Source organism: Eriocheir sinensis, chromosome 8 (assembly GCF_024679095.1).
Source record: "Eriocheir sinensis breed Jianghai 21 chromosome 8, ASM2467909v1, whole genome shotgun sequence".
In the NCBI taxonomy this organism is placed as follows: Eukaryota; Metazoa; Arthropoda; class Malacostraca; order Decapoda; family Varunidae; genus Eriocheir; species Eriocheir sinensis.
In genome coordinates, this window is record NC_066516.1 from 23,471,941 (window position 1) to 23,492,217 (window position 20,277).

General features: G+C 46.7%; 1 protein-coding gene across 1 annotated transcript in view; it reads right to left on the reverse strand.

The window, feature by feature from the left end:
• Window positions 1–20,277, reverse strand: part of LOC126995721 (serine/threonine-protein kinase pakF-like) — a 31,817-nt gene that overhangs the window by 8,469 nt on the left and 3,071 nt on the right. The gene's annotated exons all lie outside the window — the stretch shown is intronic.

The following is a 20,277-nucleotide window of genomic DNA, read 5'->3' on the forward strand; positions in this document are numbered from 1 at the left end:
GTACCCGGGCAACGTCAATGACATAACAGTGCGCTCAGGAAATGTAGTTTGTGCCTCGGAAAGGACCAAACTACCCTCTGACGACAATGAACTGAAATGGACATATTCAAAGTTAGACGATGAACTTCTAGCAACGAAGTAATGGGAAAAAAATGTATTAAGATCGAGTGGAGTGGAGAAGACCAACCGAGCACTGCAGCTGACAGTTTCACAGAATCTCCCAGGCGTCTTCAGAGGTGAGAATGATAAGAATATTACCATTTTATATCCAGTGTCAGATTAATGTCTCAGTGGGTTGCTGGTGGGGAAAGGGTTGAGAATCCCCTATCTTGACAAATTGGTTAATAGTATTACACCTGCTTTCCTTCCCACAACCACCAATTAGAGCCGAGATCCCATGGTTAGAACTGACCGCGACCATTACGTGTAAATAACCGTTCCTTCCATTTCTTGTGTGCGTTATATATGTCCTCCAGTTCGTCTATGCAACGCCGCGCCTCCTCCCTCCCTGCCACCTCTGCATCTTCTCCCCTTGCGCTTCCCCAGTTCATCCATGCAACGCCGCGCCTCCTCCCTCCCTGCCACTTCTGCTTCCCTTCCCCTGCGCTTCCCCAGTTCATCCATGCAACGCCGCGCCTCCTCCCTCCCTGCCACTTCTGCTTCCCTTCCCCTGCGCTTCCCCAGTTCATCCATGCAACGCCGCGCCTCCTCCCTCCCTGCCACCTCTACTTCCCTTCCCCCTGCACTTCCCCAGTTCATCCATGTAACGCCGTGCTTCGTGCCCTCCTGCCACCTCTGCTTCCCTTCCTTCTGCTCTTCCCGAATCCTCCCTCTGGCAGCATTTTTCGTCTCTACGTCCCTCGAGCAAACCTTTTACTGCAGAGACCAAACACTTGCACCAGGAGTCAATATGTGTGTGTGTGTGTGTGTGTGTGTGTGTGTGTGTGTGTGTGTGTTTTCCATATGGCGACTTGCGGTTGTGTGTGTGTGTGTGTGTGTGTGTGTGTGTGTGTGCAAAATTTCCCTGCCATTCAAAAGTGAGAAAGTCCGTCAGCAATTCCCTCTCACGCTGCAGCCACACACCACCGAGACGCACCACACCCGTCCCTCACAACCACACCTGCTGGGCCAGTGGTTCTTAAACATTTTATTACCACGCTCCCCTAGGAATGGGTCTCCCTCCCCTGTATATGTAGATAAAATCCCCTTCCAGATTTAATAAACAATGGTAAGCCTTAGCAGACTATAGAAAACTGAAGTTAATAATGACGATAATTTTGCATTTTCTCATAAACTTCTCGATATTAGCCTTCGGTCTTGTAAAGATAATAATAAATATTCCAACAACGGAAATTCCAACTTTCCTCCAGGGCTCGCCCCCCCCTTGGAAATTACTAACGCCCCACAGTTTGAGAACCACTCTGCTAGACTCACACACCACAGAGGGGCTCCACTCCCATACACTTTAAGGGAACGCACACCATAACCAGACACCACAGCCACACACCATATCCCTCCACACACTCCACAGCACCCTATATACTAGGGAAACACACATGACCACTGCCACGCGCACCATGGCACATCACAGACAGACTAACACATAAAGAAGACACAAACTATTTATACGCATTCCTTCCCGTTGTTAAAGGTACCTCAAGATTAACCACCGAAGTAATGAGTTCCGCTGTGCTCCTTTTGCTCTCTCCATTTCCTCTGCCCCCCAACCCCCCACTCTTCATGTTGCTATAATTTTCCTTCCCTTTCCAGTTATTATCTTACGCCTGCCTCTCCTTTTTTCCTCCATTTGCTTGCCTTCTTTTATTTTCCTTCTCTCTATTCTCTGCTTCCATTTTCCACTCCCTCACTGGAAGGAGGATAGTGGTGTGGCTGTTCGTTGATTGCATTTTTATACAGACCGGCCAGGAGCACTCAGGTTACAAGACAACATACATAGACCACGGTGACTGTGGTCCAGTCATTACTCAGGTCAGGAGCACTCATAATTATAACAATACAACATCAGATGAGGTCTCGGGAGACAGGTCAGGTCATTATGAAGCTTAGACTACAGATACTGGGGTAGACTACAAATCCTACGGTAAACCGCACGTTAAAGTAGCACCTATATATCTCTTTGTATCTGCCTATTCATCTGCCTTGGATATTTGTCTACCTGTATGTTTATCTTTCTATCTATTTACATATCTATTTGTCTATCTTTCTTATGGTCAGTCAGTCTGTCTTACTTTATCTAAATATATCTTCTTCCTTCAGTTCTTTCAGTTAGGGTAGGGGCAGGTCTATCTGGACGAGGAATGCAGCGTCCTCAACCTCCCCGAGCTGTTTTTCTTTCTTTTCTTCCCTCTCCTGTTCATGCTTCTTTCCTTGGGTAACCTGGGGATTTATCCTCCCAGGGGTCCTGCGTCCCTGCCCTATGGTGAGCGGCCGGTCAGTCCAGTCACTGATCTGGGCTGGTTTGGGGAGGGACTTGCACCCCCTCCTCCATTAAAAACCTTTTCCCAGCTAAAAACAAAGCAAAAAGTAGAGGTCCAACTTCTTTCCCGTGAATGCGGGAATGAGGCAGGGCTGTGTCCTCTCTCCATCGATTTTCAACACTTGTATGGACTTGGTACCAGGCAGAGTCGTAGACCAGAGTCATTGTGAAGCATCTATTGGCAATGCCCGGGTCACTGACCTTGTTTTTGCCGATGATGGAGTAATCCTTGCTGGAGTCACTGGAGGTTCTGGTGATGGCTTTCGAGGCACTGAACGAGGAGGTGAAGTCCCTGGGACTTAAGTCTCCTGGGCCAAGACTAAGGTACAGGTGTTTGGAGGCTTGCTAGATGAAACAATACAGTCTGTTCATGCGTGTGGCGAGGACGTTGAGATCTCGGAAAATTTCACATACCTTGGTAGCGTAGTTCAGAAAACGGTGGGTCTCAACAGGAAGTATTATGGCGGATTGGCCTGGCCCACGGTGTTATGGACTCGCTCAGCACGAGTATATGGCGTTGTCAATACCTGTGTAGAAAGACAAAGATCCAGATCTTCAAGTTCCTTGTGCTCCCTGTTTTGCTCTATGGCTGAGACATGGGCACTAAATAGGGACCTGGAGAGGTGAATTGACGCTTTTGGTGATGTGTTTACGCGGGATATCGCTGGAATGACTAGCTTTGTGTCAAACCGATGACTACTTCCTGAGACTGATTCGAACATAATTATGTTACCCGCATAGTCCGTCAGCGCCAACTCCGGCTATATGGGCATGTGGTACGCTACCCTGAACCTGACTCTGCTCATCGGGTTGTCTCTAGCCAAGGGGACGTCCACAGAATTTGTGACTTGAGCAAGTCGATAGATCCTGCCAGGAGGTACTCGGGATGAGAAGGGGGCTTGCATGGAGATTTGCCCGGAGGGACCCCCGGACTTGGCGTCGTAGGGTGGGTGAGGCGATGCACCCCCGGAGGACGCCCCCATTGACTGACTGATTTCAGTTTGCTTATCTATCTATTATCAACTTGTAAATCTATAATTCTATGCGCAAGTCCTAACTTCTTCCTCCTTCCTTTTTCTGATAAACCAAGAGCTGTGGGTCGGGCCTTTTCTGAAACGAGGCTTCTTTCACCATATAACGAGGCGACGATTGAAGAAAAAATAAAATAATAAAAACAAAGGAAAATGAAAAACAACAGCAAAAATAAATAAATAATAAAACTTAAATCTTTCACAGCCAACCAGTCAGCTTAAGATTTGCATTGCGTGACTCATCTTTGCATCATCTTAAGTACTTGACAAAATAGTTTCATGATAGACACTTGCAGCATGTATCATTAACGACTAAGTGGCTGTAAGCGCACTAAAAGCGAAAGCCCCGTACGGAGCCATAACTGCAGTGCACCGCTCGCCGAAGGTGGACCCAATACTTTCTCGTGGTTGAAGGAGAAAGGTTTGGAACGCCTTTTAGAGACTCGAGGCGCCTTCCCGCGGGCTAGGTTTCTCTTTCTAATTAATCATTTTCGTCGATGAGTGTCTCTGAGTAATATTGCTTCACTACCATCACGCTATCACACACACACACACACACACACACACACACACACACACACACACACACACACGAACCGCTGCTATAATGGTGATGCGGGTAGCCTACTCGAGATAGTTTCTGCTGCACACGTAATAGTAACCTGTGTGTGTGTGTGTGTGTGTGTATGTGTTTTGTTTAATTCACTCACCCTGCCAGTCTTCTCCCTCCCTCTCCTTCATCCTCTGCGTGCTTGCCTTCTCTCTAACACCAACACAGTTAAGCCCGCAGCGCATAGCAATATATCTCACACACGGACAGCATCACAGGTGTGGGAATGCACGAATACCTGTTCTTTTACATATGCCATTATCCGTAACGCGTCCCTGCCCTCCCTCCCTCTCCCTCCCCGTCCCTCCCTCACCCATATCCTTTACCGTATTTTCTCCTCCACCACCTGTGCTCTCCTCTCCCCTCCTCTTCCTCCCTCCCCCGCTCAAATCCGCAGGGTAACGGTGCTGGTAGTGTGTGTGTGTGTGTGTGTGTGTGTGTGTGTCATAGGCATTCACTAGGTTCGTAATTTGTGTGTGTTGTCGGTGCTTGGCGTCCGTTAGTTCCGGGCCTCGGCGTAATGACTGAGGCAACGCGTTTCGCTAACTGGACGTGACGGCGGCGTGGACTAATTTTTCAGCGAGGTCTGTTTGTGAGGTCGATATTACATGGGTGCGTTATTGTTGTTGTTGGTGGTGATGGTAGAGGCTGGGGTGGGTAGTATCAGTATCAGTATTAGTATTTAGGATGAAGGACAGAGTTAGTTGTTGTTGGAGGTGATGGTATAGAGATTGGGGTGGTGGGGGTGGTAGTGTAAGTATTAGTATTAGTATTATTATTAGTTATTGTTGTTGTCATCGTTGTTGTTTACTCCTACTGTTTACTGCTGATGGTTACTACTACTACTACTACTACTACTACTACTACTTTTTTTCTAGGTGCTGCCTGTTCCGCCGATAGGATTTCTTGAGGGACCCCTTGGACGACCTCAACCCGTCAGTGGCGCAGGAGAATTTTATTTATAGTGACTGCCGTGATGTATGACTCTTACTTGGCCCATGCTGCCCCCCGGTGCTCCTTTTGATTGAAGTCGCTGACGTTAGTGTAGATTGAAGATGTCGGCAGCAAGTGAGTATACCCTTTCGTCACTCAGCGATGGTCGAAAAGTGTCAGCGTGGATTGGTGGGACTCGAACTATTACTACTACTACTACTACTACTACTACTACTACTACTGCTACAAACGATCACTGTATAGACGAAATATTGCCAAAATACACGCAAACCACCATATGTCTCAGCCCTTGGTTTAAGTTATCGCGAGTAACGTAAACTTTTGAGAGTAGCGGATGAGTGGCGAAGGAAAAGGTGGGGGCAGGGGAGAGCGGGGGAAGGGGGAGGAGGGGATTGAGGAAGTAATTAAGGTTTGGTGGTGGAGAGACGAGACAAGGCCGAGTGATATGTGGCCACGCTTAGACATTAATTACCCACAAGTCCTCGTGGTAACTCGTAGCCTTACCTTCCTCTCCCCTCCACTCCCCTCTCCCCTCTCCCCTTCCACCCTGTAATGTATTGTATAGCATTCACCCCACTCCTCCCTCCATCCTACTTTACCCATAATTTTCCCTCACCTCCTCCTCCTCCTCCTCCTCCTCCTCCACCTCTTCCTCCTACATTCACGTAAACATTTTGCTTCCCGTTGCTTCTTGTGCGATAATGATGTAGAAGATTGAAGAACATGATGATGAAGGTAGTAGTAGTAGTAGTAGTAGTAGTAGTAGTAGTAGTAGTAGTAGTAGTAGTAGTAGTAGTGATTGCAGTTGCAGTATTTCACACACACACACACACACACACACACACACACACACACACACACACACACACACAAAAGCTCTAAGTGAGGATTTTGATAGCCGGCGACCTCGAGTCCAGCACATAATAAGACTATGAGTGAATGAGCGACACACACACACACACACACACACACACACACACACACACACACACACACAGGCTGCACGTCCCTGGGAGTGTGGTTCAGGCGGCCACCGTGTCAGCCATCCATCAACTGTGACGCAACGCCCTCCGTCGCCGCCTCCTTCAGCGCTCACGCGGCCGGCTGAGGGTGGGGGGCGTGGTAGGGGAGGTTGTGGTGGGGCTGGGGGGTTGGGGTGCTTGGACAGACCATGAGTGATGAGCGAAATGGCAGGAAGGGGGTGCGAGGAAGGGGGATAAAGAGAAGGAGAAAGAGTGGAAGAGTGTGGATAGTTGGGGAGAGGGGGGGGAAGGGACGTCAAACAGCTGTGGCGTTATTCAGCTGAGCTCGTGTTCCTCGTATACACTTGAGTGGACCGTAGCCCCGAAACGCTAGATATCACCTCTCCACCGGCTGTGCTGCTATCGCCCCTCCTCCCCCCTCCTCCCTCTCCCCATAGCTGTGTGCCCCCACCCCACAGAATGACTATAACACACTTCAACACTACATTTTTTGCTTCCCGCCAACAGTACCCACACGGCCCACTTCTATACCCCCCTCATCTCCCCCTCGCAGCAACTCCACACCCACCGATAGAGCTCAATGTACTGAATACTTGGCCCCTCATAGCAGTTACCCACACACCGTACTTTCATTATACTGTTTATACTGGTGGCGGTGTGAAAGAGGTGATGGAGTGACTTAACAGCGAGGAAGAATGACTTGAGGTGTGAAAGAGACTGAACCTAGATGTTGGTAACGCTTTCACACCAAGAGGAATGAGGGAAGGGAGTGAGAGAGAGAAAAACCCTAAGGTGGAAACCTAGATGTTGGTAACGCTTTCACACCAAGAGGAATGAGGGAAGGGAGTGAGAGAGAGAAAAACAAACTAATGTGGAATGTCTGGTGGTGTGAAAGAGATGATGGAGTGACTAAACAGCGAGGACGAATGACTGGTGGTGTGAAAGAGATTAAGACCGAGGTTATGATAATGACTTCACACCGAGAGGAAGTGTGTGTGTAGGGGGGTGAGGGGTGAGAGAGGAAGAAATAATAACTAAACAAGGGTGGTGATAACTGCACAGAGAGAAATGACTGGCGGTGTGAAAGAGCTTAAAACTAGATGACCGTAATGCCTTCACACCAGGAGGAATGAGGGGAAGGGGAGTGAGAGAGAAAGACACACACAACAAAAATATTAAACTAAAGTGGTCATTACTGCACGCCGAAGAGGAATGACCCGAGGTGTGAAAGAGCTTAAAACTAGATGACCGTAATGCCTTCACACCAGGAGGAATGAGAGGAAGGGGAGTGAGAAAGAGAGACAAATAAAAGATTAAACTAAGGTGGTCATTACTGCACGCCGAAGAGGAATGACCCGAGGTGTGAAAGAGATTAAAACTAGATGACCGTAATGCCTTCACACCAGGAGGAATGAGAGGAAGGGGAGTGAGAAAGAGACACACAAAAATATTAAACTAAAGTGGTTGTCATTGCGCCGAAGAGAATGACCTGAGGTGTGAAAAGAGCTAAAACTGACTACTAGATGACTAGGAAGGGGAGAGAAAGAGGAGACAAAAGAAAAAACTAAAGGTGGTCACACTGCACGCCGAAGAGGAATGACCCGAGGTGTGAAAGAGATTAAAACTAGATCAGGAGGAATGAGAGGAAGGGGAGTGAGAAAGAGACAAAAAAAAAAAAAAGATTAAACTAAGGTGGTCGTTACTGCACGCCGAAGAGGAATGACCCGAGGAGTGAAACAGATTAAACCCTAAATGATGGTAATGCCTTCACACTGCGGAGGAATGAGCGGGGTGAGAAAAACAACATTACGTAAACTACAAGGGTGTGCGCAGGTGAGGGAAAGACTTAACTCAGGTGTCGGTAATGACGGTCTGGCGGCGTGAATCTTTGCACTGCTCGCTACCATTACAACCTCCCGCGGGCCGACAGGTGTGTAGGCAGAGGCTCAAGTAGGCAAAGTAGCAGCCCCGAGGCACCTGCGAGTCACCAGCCCCGTTACTTTGGCCTAGGGGATGAGGTACTATACGGCGGGAGTCAGCTAGGGCAGTGTGGTGGCGCTCCAGCTGTTGTAACATGGCCCCTCCCTGCCGGACCCTCCTCGCAACCCTCACCCCATAGAGAGTAATCAAGTAAGTGGAATGATGCAGCCTGATGATGATGATGATGATGATGATGATGATGATATGTTCTCCCAATACATTGCTTGCGTGTATTTAATGTTATGTGTCACGGTGATCCATCAAATCAGGGTAAGACTCCAAACTGTTAAAACATTAGTGCATCAGTCTGTCAGGTAATATCAGATGACTTGCGAAAAAAATACTAGGCGAGGCTCACATGCTCACGCCCTTCTCCAGCACACACAAAAGCAAAAACAAAAAAATAAACACGGCAAAGTACAATCATGGGCTCTTAGTCGCATGTTGAAGTCCACTCAACGGCTGGCTATTTCCACCGGAAGCTCTTCGTGTATTTGGCCAGAAATCGTCCACGTGTAGCCCATCAAGCCGTCTTCTGATTGCGGCTGTGATGGAGCAGAACACCTGGCGGCACCGTGAACCGAGCATCAAGAAGAACGGCGTTGCATCACCCCGCGCCAGCAGTGACAGAGGCCGATCACCCGCACCGCCGAGAGTCGAAGAGGGCAAAGGGTAGCACATAAATAAATCGTTAAATAAGTAGCCTGATATGTATGTATGTAATTCTAGTAATGGAGATCGTGACCCCGTAACTCTTAATCATGGCACGCTATGATGATATCGAGGAAGAAGGGAGAGAAAAATATGAAAGGAGTGAGATGGAAAATTAAAACGACAGGAATGAAATACCAATCAACAACATATGTACACCGCGCTAGTAATGTATCGGATATCCGCCGCCTCCTCCGCCTCCGCAGTGAAAATAATATCCGCATTACAATCCGCATCCGCGTTCTCAGACAATAAAAGCTCCGCACCATTATCCGCCTCCGTATTTTCAGACAATTAACAAAAGCTACGCATACTTATCCGTCTCCGCGTCAAAGAACCACGGAGGTTGCGAAGCTCTACCCATGCAATATTTCTCTTCTCTTTTTGTCATTATCCCTTTTCTCTATTTATTTTCATCCACGTCTCTCCTCTCCGTTCCTTTCACCTACCGGTCACTGTTCTCTGTATTTCTCTTTTTTTTTCTTTCTTCATTTTTACATCTTACATATTGCAATTGAGTACATATATGTCGATGAGCGTTCTCTCTCTCTCTCTCTCTCTCTCTCTCTCTCTCTCTCTCTCTCTCTCTCTCTCTCTCTCTCTCTCTCTCTCTCTCTCTCTCTCTCTCTCTCTCTCTCTCTCTCTCTCCTCCGCCTCCGCCTCCACGGAACTCTAAAATTTGGTATCCGATTCATCACTAGTACACACGCACGCACACTCGTCCAACTCCAAAGACGCGCAGGAATGATCGCCTTCCCATCAACTTAGTGCTCGCTTACACTAGTGATTCGTGAAGGTGATGGAACGTGATAACCCAAACCTCCTCCTGCCTCTGTGTGTGTGTGAGAGAGAGAGAGAGAGAGAGAGAGAGAGAGAGAGAGAGAGAGAGAGAGAGAGAGAGAGAGAGAGAGAGAGAGAGAGAGAGAGAGATATGAAGACAGACACACATTAAGATAAATATTCCCACAACATGCACGCAACTTCACGACAACGACCAGCCCGGCACTTCATGTCTGCTCCCTTCCCTCCCTCCGTTCAGTAGATACAGAGTGCGCCAGGTGGTGTGTGAGAGAGGGGGGGGGGGGGTGAGGGGAGGCACGGTGGTGGTTGGAGAGAAAATTGATGGGATTAATTTGTCAGAATCCAGCCATTGAAGTGTTTATTCGTTGATTTAGTCTTTATTATTATTATTATTATTATTATTATTATTATTATTATTATTATTGTTCTCTCTCTCTCTCTCTCTCTCTCTCTCTCTCTCTCTCTCTCTCTCTCTCACACACACACACACACACACACACACCTGGAAAAACACTTGAACATTCACGTTATATTTCTTTTCGCAAGTCATCTGATATTACCTGACAGACTGATCCACTAATGTTTTAACAGTTTTGGAGTATGTTACCCTGATTTGATGGATTACTGTGACACATAACATTAGAAATTCGCAAGTAATGTATTGAGAGAACATATCATCATCATCATCATTAGACTGCATCATTCCACTTAGGTCATTGGCTTCTCCCATATGTTTGCTTTCGTTTCTGTCATAACATTCTTCAATTCCCGATGTGAACGCTCCATACATTTAATTCTATCACACCATCTGCTGAACGGCCTTCCTCGAGTCTTTTATTTTATCGGTTATTTCCCAGTCTGTCCATCTTTTTTGTTTACGTGTCATCCTCTCTCCTATAAACATGTCCTAACTTTTTTTTTTTTTTTTTTTTTTTTTTTTTACGGCAGAGGAGTCAGCTCAAGGGCATAAAAAAGGAAACAAATGTGAAAAAAAAGCCCGCTAATCACTGCTACCAACTGCTCCCGCTACTAACTGTTGTCATTTCTTGTTTTATGTATTGTCTTCCTTAATTTTTCTGCTTTCGTTCGTTTTCTAATCCATTTGTAGATTCTCATATCCTGTACAGAGACTCCTATCACTGTTCTCTTCATTCTTTTATGCGAACTCCTCAATTTTCCTTCCAGAGACTCAGTCAATGTTTGTATCTCTGATCCATATGTCATGACAACGCATTAATTTGAAAACCTCCCTTTATCTAACCATTCATATTTTTTGTTTAGATTCATTACCTAGCTCCAAAAACGCTTCATATTATAGTCGTGGCCTTATCTGTTCACTTCTTCCAAATCTCATGGTTCTTAAAAGTCTTGTGTATCTTGGAGCAGAACTTTTCTTCCGTAATACCAACGTTACTTCTTTATTCTGTTGCCACACGCATAACACTGCCTCGTAAATTGCTTTCCTCAACATCACTTTCCTCTTCTAGACTCGGTGGTAATAAGACTTGACAGTTATGCAGGTGTTACTCTGTGTGTGTGTGTGTGTGTGTGTGTGTGTGTGTGTGTGTGTGTGTGTGTGTGTTTTACTTCTGCTTCAAAGCGTATATGATGAACCGTAGTCGAGGTTGAACAGTTATTTTTTATTATCGAAGTGGCTAGCGGAAAACATGATGAAGATATAGCTAGATAAGTAGATTGGTAGGTTGGTAGGTAGGTAGATGTACTGATTTATATATGGAGAGACGGAGAGAGAAAGATAGACAGGTAGGTAGGTTGGTAGATTGGTCGGTAGGTTGGTAGATGGGTAGGTAGGCAGGTGTATTGATTTATATATGGAGAGACGGAGACAGAAAGACAGACAGGTAGGTAGGCTGGTAGACTGGTCGGTAGATTGGTAGATAGGTAGAGGGATAGTTAGTAGGTTGAACAGATGAGTAAATACGTACGTCCGTAAGTAGAGTATTAATCTTTGGCCGTTACCTATACCGTAAAAATATAATGTTGAATAAACGAAGAAATAAAGAAATATAGAAAATAAATAAATAAAGTAAATCGATACGGATAATAAACCTGTAACTTAGACCGAGTACCATCGCGCCATTTCGCAGCGGGGAGCCTCGTCTCGTCCATCATAGTGACGCTCGCTCCCGATGGCTACAGTTACGTGACTCGGCGGCAGCTTCGGGGACCCTGGGCACCGTTGCCAGATTATCGTACTCAGTGCATAGTATTTACCGGTTTCTGACGCATAACTACCGCCAAGAAACATCAGGAATTAACTATTTTTTACGATAATTATAAGTGAATCTCGTTATTGGGGTCCAGGAGATAGTTTTGGGGTCGGAAGTCGGTGATTATAAGAGGATGAGTACGACAATCTGGCAACGTTAGACCTGGGATGGTATTTTCAAAGGCTTGCACCTCCCACATCAACTATTTCCATGGGCCGAAAAGGAGACTAATCAGGTCTTTATGAGTTTTTTTTATTGCCTCACTTCCCTCTGCTAACTCACCCTTGTTGAAAGAAAGCGAGGCGCGCAAACATGTCATAGGCACGCTAAATTATGTATCTTTTGCACTTCGTCTGCCATAGCGTAAATAAAGGTGACTGTTGCATCGCTCCGTATAGCATGTGCCGCCCCTGCTGTGACGCTGCCGTGCGCTCATCAAAGAATATACTGCAGGAATTTTACAACTTTCACTGGAGGGTATATAGTGTACTCCTCCCGAAATGTACCCCTCTTTCGGCCACCTCTTTGGATTCTTTTTAGGAGCAGCGAGTAGCGGGCTTTTTTTTTTTATTATTGTTTCCTTTTTGTGCCCTTGAGCTGTCTCCTTTGTTGTAAAAATAATAAAATAACTCACTTATCTTTTCGTGTGATCAGCCCTCTTGAGCTGTCTAATGGCTATGCTCTAATTTTTTCTCCTCTTCCCCCTTCTCATCCTCCTCCTCCATCCTTTTCTTCTTATTACTATATAAACATTTCGGCGCTGAAGTACGCGCATTTGACAAGCTGTAGTAGTTGTGAGCATTTCCGTGGGCAATTTTGACGCAGATGGCAGTTTAATAAATCTTCCGCGTGACATGAACGGGGGAAAAAACGCCACTCATGAGAACAAATTAACTTTCTTTTCGACTTTTTGAAATTATTTATGTGAGAGGAAGAAGCGGCTGAAAATACCGAGCTAATCCATTCACAGTCCTCCAAATGGCTGTCTTATTGGCTATCTTTTATTATTATTTTCGTGTTTACTGTTCATCCGAATGTTATGATTTCCTGTTTCTCTCCCTCCTTCCTCCCCCCCCCTGTGCAATTTGTTTCATCAGAGGAAAACGTAAAGAAAGCAAGCCAAACATTAACACAACAACACCGTAGTCTGCCGCAGTGCTATGAGACCGTGAACACTTCATAAGACGAATAGCCTTCAACTCGGCCCTGTGTTTAAGCGGTGTTGGCGGGGTCTTGTCACCCACCAGACATCCATCACGGCTTTTCCGGCTCATGTTTCAAGTTGGAGACGGTAGGTATTTATCTCTTTGCTCGTCATGTGTTTGTTTGTGTGCTCGTACATTCGTTTGATCTATTGGTCTTGGAGTGTGTTGTTTTTGTTACCACGTGATGTTTTGGAAAAGTCGCCAGGAAGTGGATACGCTGACGTTGGACAGTCGGCGCGTGATATAACCAACATGCGAGAAAGAAGTCTCTCAGTGATGGTGATGACTGAAGGAGGGAATTGTTGTTGCGCGACGAGATTGCGTGTGTTGGTGTATCCGGCATCCTTGTTGTGTGGTGGCCCAGATGGTGTGTGGATAGTCTGAGCTTACGGCGGAAGAGTCATTATCTTCCTATCAGGCATTGCAGTTGGAGTTACAACGTAGAGTTCTCTCGCTGAGTATTGAGATGCTGTACTCAATGTTTTAACCTGGTATTCAATGACTTCGTTTTGAACATTGGAGCCAGAGTTGCAGAGTTCATTCATTGGCTATGCACTGGATAATTTAGTCAACCTAATGAAGTTACCTAACCTAGATATCATCATGGCCCACCCGTTAGCAACTGACTCCAAACGGAAGCCATGGAGGAGTAGTAGTAGGAGGAGGAGGAGGAGGAAGGGTGGTGTGTTGTGGTTATGGAGATGGAAAAAAAGGCTGCCTCGGTGTAGCGCGAGAAACATAGAAGAAATAACAATAGCTATTCTTTTCACACACGTAGGAAAAATGGCCACATCATCATCAACAACAACAACAACAACAACAACAAAATGTGGCACAAAGATGGGTGAGGTGTTCCCCTTTGCCATGTTAAGGTGTGGGAAGCGAGGAACAAAACCAAGATAGATTGAAGTGTTTATCTTGGCTTCGGGAGGAGTAGCGAGGAAGGACTGTCCGGGGAGAGAGTGCGAGAGTTCAGTTGACGCCCCGCTCACCTTTCTCCCTCCCTCCCTCCCTCCCTCCAAGCCACAGGTGTGAACAAAAGGGAGAAGAAACATTAGCATAACTAGGGCATACGCGGTAGTTCGCCATGAAGTGCTTAGTCATTCATATTCTCTTTTAAATTCTCTCTCTCTCTCTCTCTCTCTCTCTCTCTCTCTCTCTCTCTCATCAATTATCATCATAACCATCATTACATCATCTTATTTTTCATTATCATAATCACCATCATTTTTTTTTCGTCTTCTTTTTCTTCTTCTTCTTCTTCTTCTTCTTCTTCTTCTTCTTCTTCTTCTTCTTCTTCTTCTTCTTCTTCTTCTTCTTCTTCTTCTTCTTCTTCTTCTTCTTCTTCTTCTTCTTCTTCTTCTTCTTTTCATATACCAAATTTCACACCAACTGCAAACCCTGATGTCTTCCCTCCCACCACAGGGCACTCACGAAAGGAGAGGGAAGATCTGTATTTTTTTCATTTCCCGTACGAAGACTCTTGAGACCTCTTCACGGGAGGGGAAAAATAGTGTTTTGTAAAGTCTACGGCAGGAACTCGTTGTCCGTATGAAAAGGTTAAGAATCCGTTATGTATCGAGAATCTCCACAAAATGATGCCCAAGAGTTAGGGGAATGTACGTACTCTGTCCAGGGCGTTATCAGTCTGTTGACGGTAGTTACGGCTGGCATTTGTTTGACACGTATATCTAACGAGCGATTCTAACACCGAATCAACCACAGAAATGGAATATTTTGGATGCCGTGGCCAGAATGACGCATGGACAAACAACTGGAGAGATGTGCGGTGGTTAGCATTCTCGGCTCGCAACGGAGAGGTACCAGGTGGAGTGGAGGCCAATGGGGGGTCTCCTCATAGCCCCGCCTCGGTTACCTATAAGTCCTCAGGTAGCGGATATAGTCGGGTGCTGTAGCCTTCATCCTGGGGAGGTAGCCCGCTCCAATACGTCTTCCGTTACTGCACTCATTTCTGGCGCCATAGCGTGGGGAGCGTTGTCTTTAAGGGAACGAACCTATTTTTATTTTGTTTTTAGTTGCTGTCTGTAGCGCCGGTAAGCTCTCTTGAGGGGCCCCTTGGATGGCCTCAGTCCGTTAATGGCACAGGCGAATTTTATTTATAGTGGCTGCCGTGATGTATGACTCTGCTTGGCCCGTGCTGCTGTTCCTCTTGAATGAGATCGCTGAAGTTAGGGCTGATTGCAAGATCTGGGCATCATGTGAGTAATCTTCCGTCATTCAGCGATGATTAAAAATTGTCAGGGTCCTTATGGTTAAAAATTGTCAGGGTCCTTATGGTTAAAAATTGTCAGGGTCCTTATGGTTAAAAATTGTCAGGGTCCTTATGGTTAAAAATTGTCAGGGTCCTTATGGTTAAAAATTGTCAGGGTCCTTATGGTTAAAAATTGTCAGGGTCCTTATGGTTAAAAATTGTCAGGGTCCTTATGGTTAAAAATTGTCAGGGTCCTTATGGTTAAAAATTGTCAGGGTCCTTATGGTTAAAAATTGTCAGGGTCCTTCGGTGGGACTCGAACCTCGGGCTTACCACGCCGGCATGCTGACCACTCGGCCACCACCTTTCCTTGCACAGGAGACACTAAAAAGTATTTATAAATTCGGCACCACATCACGATTCCTCCTGCTTGAATGCCGTTACCCTGAGTACCTCTCAGACTGTGCCACGGAAGAGATTTAACGTCATCATCACCTCACTATACGGTTCTGAGGACGCAGTACCTATACCTCCCTCCTATACCTTGTCAGGGAAGCCAGTCTCTCCCCCACTCCCTTCCCATCCACTCCCCCCCCCTCCCTCACCCTCCACGACGACCATAACACCAGCTTGTAGGCGGTGAGCGGTTTGCTGTTAACCGTCGACTTGATGAAACATAAATACCTTCGACTGAGTACCACGGCTCGCATGTACGCCGTTACAGGTCCAAAGAGACAATTTTAATATCTGGCGGCAGATGGTATGTTTACTGTGCAATAATTCCCGTGGTAACGCTCCACTTGAGTCGCAATCAGACGTACGGTTAATAGGTAACGTGAGCAGCATGGCTGGGTTAGTAGAGTACTGCCTCACGGAAGGCAAGACTTACGAAGTAGGCTCAGGCAGGTAGCGTCAAGACTGATGGGGCCAGGCAAGAAGTGTACTACTACTACTACTACTACTACTACTACTACTACTACTACTACTACTACTACTAAGAAGAAGAAGAAGAAGAAGAAGAAGAAGAAGAAGAAATCATGATGAAAATGTTATGATAAAGAAAATGAATGAATGTGCACGCACGTTTGAGTGAGCGTACGTGTACCCGTTTTTTCTAACAGACATACCAGACAAAAAAATCAACAACAGAAGCAGTGACTGGCAGGAAGCAGGCCAGACGGAACCATACTCCCTCAGCCGCTCGGAGTTGGCGCAGCAGGAAGGCTCTACGGTCATGGAGGTGCCGCCTGCAGCCACAGCTCTGCGGTGCACCTGGACGTGACCCGCCGCGCAGCACCTCCGGAAATAGCTCTTCGCCTATGGATAACTCTTACACGGGGAAAGAGGAGACGAAATAGCTCTTCGCCTATGGATAACTCTTACACGGGGAAAGAGGAGACGAAACTTCGGAACAAAATTTGATCCGTGTCTTTTGTTTTCCATCTTTTTTTTTCCGTTGTCTCCCATTTTTATTTATTTTCATTTAGAAGCTTGTTGCGGAACTTTCCTTTTGTAACTGTGTCTTGCCCTTGCCTGTCTTCTGTCTCCTGCACCGTAAGGAAGGCAGACGGCGGGAAGCACACAGTAACATGGGGATTGGCGAGGCAGAGGGCACAATGGATCACCCTAGGCAGGACGGACTTGCCTCGCGGTACACTTGTGAGCCGCTGATTTGCGGTCTTGCTGGAAGATGTGGTTGCTAGAAGATCGCACCAAAGCTTCATATAACAGACAATGCATCAATTGGCCTTTCTATCCTTCCTTTTACAAACAAATGATTCCAAGCGCGCGGAGGCACTGTAAGCCGAAGCCGAATCGTCGCCTTTCTATTATTTTTTCGGTAAAGGAAACAGCTCGAGGGCAATGAACAGAGAAAATAAAAGTAACAACAAAAAATCCCGCTAATTGCTGCTCCTGCAAAAGCAAACAAAAGAGAGGTCAGTTTTGGATGGAGGGATGTCTTGTTACTCCTGCTAAACTGTAGAATCTGCCTTTGGACAATAATTCTTGCAGTGAAGGCAGGGAGGGGGTCGTAGAATGAACATCTTAGAGAACTGGCTGGCCTCTCGCGTTTCCCTGAAGCTCCTCGCGGGAAGGGGGAAGACACAGATTGAGAATTCCTGCGTCACTCTGTTCCCCTTCCTCCCTCCCACCTCCCCTCCCACGCATTTTCCTGCGCTAACAAACGTGGCTTTTCCTCCGCCATTACTATTGGACTCCTTTCCTACTTTACTGCCTTCCCTTTCCCTCTCTTCCCACTAAAACTGAAATGCCTCACTGACACTTTATTGATGCCTGTTCCCGCCTCCTCTATAGGTTAATGAATCTCTCTCTCTCTCTCTCTCTCTCTCTCTCTCTCTCAACCTTTCCCCATATTTCAATCTTCTATTTCGTTCTTTTACCTCATCTTGTTCTACTGCAGTTCCGTCTTCCATGACTCTCTTTTCTTCCCCTTCCATTATTTATCTTGGGGCGGCGGTGGTCGAGTGGTCAGTACGCTAACGCGGTGATCCTGGACCCGGGTTCAAGTCCCACCGCAACAAGTTAACAGTTTTCAACCATCGAGTGGGGGAGGATTATCCATATGCAGTCCAGATCCTTGATTAACCCTAACTTCAGCGACTTCAGTCAGGATAAGCGCCGTGGGAGTAGTATGGACGAAGCAAGTCATATATCGCGACAACCACTTATAATAAAATTCGCCGCTATTACAACGGGCCCCTCAACAGAACTTTCCAGCGCTATAGGCAACGCACATACCGTACATCCCCCCTCCCATCCCCCTTCCACGATATCCATCCCCTTCCCTCTGCCATACACGAGTCTCTTTCTCCCCTTCCCCCCCCCCCCTCCATTCTTCATTATCTCTCTCCCCCTCCCTTATAAAGATGACTCTTCATTTCCTCCCCTTACAAACTCTGCTGTATAAATAAATGACAATAACAAGTGGAAAGAGTGTTACTGGGTCAGGTGTGTGTGTGTGTGTGTGTGTGTGTGTGTGTTGAATTGCAACCCATCATTTATCATCCCAGTAATGGTCCTCCTTTGTTACTGTTCGTCCCCACCATCGTCATCACAACACCACCGACGCTACCACAACACCATCCTCACTGCACCCCCCCCCCCCCCCCCCTCCCACCATCAAAGAGCCAGTCAACCTTCAGCGATGATTTATATAGGAAACACGCGCCGCTCATCTTTTCCTTTCCGCCTCGACTTTTGGTTCCATCCTTCCTGACCTACTTCACCATGTCACACTGCCCTAGTAAACAGCGTGGAACGTTTAGGAAAAGGGGATCTAATTTGAAGCTCTGAAAGATGGTTCAAGGATGCAAGTGTCTGAATCTGACCCTCTTTTGGTCACTCGTTCTGTTGTCAGTTGCGGGAACGCGCTTAACGGGCTCTTCTGTATTTTTTGCTTATTATTTTTGCCCTAAAGCAGCTTCCCTTTGTTGTAAATAAGAGGAACTTCACCCTCCTCACTGAAAGAACTAACAGGTGAAAATTCAGCGCTGCCAAATTGTCGTACTCTGAACATTGCATTTGTCATTTTTAGGCTGGAAGACTGACGCAGCCACACAAACAGCGATAGAACATTAAAATTAGCGTTAAAACTGTTATTTATTGATGCTCTTTGTGTTTTTTGCTAGATATCGGTCAGAAACTACGAAAAATGCAATGCGATGAGTACGATAATTTGCCAACGCTGGGTGGAATGTAAGGTACAGAGACAGGACAGCAAGGATTTAGCTCAACGCTCCTGCATACTATATCTACGTATATACGATAGAATAGATATACAGATGCATGTTTTGATTGAATTCTTAGGACGGCATGTATTCTCCGAGGAAAATGATCAGATACAGTCATTATAGTTTTTCATGTATCAAATTCTGGATGTCTTTTTGTATGTTTTCCATGAGTATGTTACACCCACACCCACACACCCACCCACACCCACACACCCACACCCACACCCACACCCACACACACACACACCCACACCCACACCCACACACCCACACACCCACACACACACACCCACACCCACACACCCACACCCACACCCACACCCACACATACACATACAGGATGCTTATATTCAACTTCTTAACTCCTACCTCAAAATTGCAGGCCCTTTCGTGTTTGCTGTGACCCACAACCCAAAACCATCGTGTTACACCGTTCGTTTATGACACCCATCCCCACCTTCTCCTCCTCTTCACTTCGCTGCTGTTCTTAATGGTTGTCTCTCTTTACCAGACACCGCGAGGCTCAGAAAGCACTGTAGCGTCTGGAGTATAGATGATCGATGACAGCCTGCTTCCACCTTCCCTCCAAGATGTGTGTGTGTGTGTGTGTGTGTGTGTGTGTGTTTACTTAAGACTGCCTGCCTACTTGCCGGGGGAGCGGGAGAAGCAGCTCGCTCGCCTCCCTCCGCCAAGCCTCCCATCATACCAAACTAAGAGGTATCTAACTTGCTTGCTTGAGACTTGAACTATTTCGTGTGTCGTTTACTATTTCGCCGAGGCTGTGTCTGCGCGTGTGTGTCCGTGTGTGTGTGAAACCGCATAACCCGCAGGTATCCGAACCGTGGATTTATAGGTTTCAACACACCTTTATTATAGACACTTGACTGACGGATAGGACTGCGTTTGGTCCGCTTCCCAGGATGGACTACTACACACACACACACACACACACACACACCATCTCCACAACCACAGCCACAACCACAACCCCCACCACTGTTCAACACACCGGCGGAACCTCTTCAACCTGACCCTCTAATTACAGGCCCATACGTCTTTAAAGTCACCACTATATACCGTAGAGCGAGGTCCAAACTACGGTCCGGGAGCCCTTCAGACCTCGCCACCCTCGCCAGGCTCAGCGCAGCGGGGAAAACTCTATCATGGTATAACACGTACAGGACAGGGAGCGGTGAAAGGGACGCCTCATGTTTGTTGTTGCTGTGCGTGGCGGAACTCGTGACTGAGATAGCACCGTCCAAGCCCAACACGTCCCCATGCAAAACTGAGTGTCACCTCCAGAGAGAGAA